We start from the raw sequence: 1,375 nt of genomic DNA on the forward strand, positions 1-1,375 counted from the left end.
TACATGCATGACTAAATATTAACTTAGCAAAAATCTATTAAGTATCATTATGTACATGTCAATTTTTTTAATATTTTATTTATTTCTGAGAGAGAGAGACGACATGAGTAGGGGAGAGTCAGTGAGAGAGGGTGGTACAGAAACAGCTCCAGGCTCTGAGCTAGCTGTCAGCACAGAGCCTGACATAGGGCTCGAACCCACGAACTATGAGATTATGACCTGAGCCAAAGTTGGCCACCCAACTGACTGATCCACCCAAACACCCCTGTACATGTCAATTCTGTGCTAGCTGTTGGGCAAGTTGAGGAAAAGGCAATATTATATAAGGAATTTTTGCTTTAGGTAGGATATTGGGTCAAACTTTGATATTTGAGTTTACATCAACCCCTCCCCCTCAAAAAAGAAGAGTTTGCTTTATTTAAATGTCAGTGAAGAAATGAGAAAAAATTAATATCCCACCACTTCCAGACATTGATAATAAAATGGATAGAAAATGTAAGTCAAAGACATGCCATTTACATGTGTTCATCTCCATATTCTTGTTATTATACTTACAGGGATTAAACAAATAATTTGGCATGTTTCTAAAATCTTATCTTACCACTTGCAAGCCTGAATTCCACTTATACATGTACCTATAAAGAGATAGGTAGTCGATCAACTTTTTAAAATCTCACCATTAATTTTTTAAAAATTGAGGACCAGCTGTCTACTATTCTCTAAGGTGTGAAAGATCCCCTTTCCTTAAGAAGTTTACAGAACATTACTCCTATTATTGTTCTCCCCTAAGAAGAGCTAAAAGAATCATAACTACCAGATGCATTTGATTTGCTCTCAGAAAGTTTAAGAGCAAATAGTTACAACCTGTGCAGTTGTGTTTATTTTAATTGTCTGGGGAACTCCAATTTTCTTTGCTTTTTGTTTTCCAAGTGCTCGCTTTAAAAAAAAATGGGGGTTAAAATATAGTAATTCTCTATGCTCTAAAAGCTATGTTTTCAGGGAGTGAACATCAAAAAGAATCTATTTTTGTTAAATGGCTAATGAGAAGAGGATGGTTTCTAAAAAGGACACAAACAGAAAGCAGTAGAACTGCCTGGTCCTGCTCCGTGCAGCCCAATCCTGATTCAGCAAATAGGTATTTGCCAGTAGCAATGAGCATTGTGTACTACAATGACGGTGCTGCTTAACTCGATACTGTTCCCACACCTCTGTTCGTGGAACCCAGTGCGTGGGTAACTCATGAAGTCACTGGGTACCTGAGTGAAATTCTGAAAGCAATGGAGGTTATGAGGGTTTAGGGACAGGTGGAACTGGCTACATGATCGCAGCCACACCCACCTCTTAAACTGCACTTGGCAACGAAATTCATGCCAAT

Source organism: Hyaena hyaena, unplaced genomic scaffold (genome assembly GCF_003009895.1).
Source record: "Hyaena hyaena isolate Hyena2069 unplaced genomic scaffold, ASM300989v1 scaffold_757, whole genome shotgun sequence".
In the NCBI taxonomy this organism is placed as follows: Eukaryota; Metazoa; Chordata; class Mammalia; order Carnivora; family Hyaenidae; genus Hyaena; species Hyaena hyaena.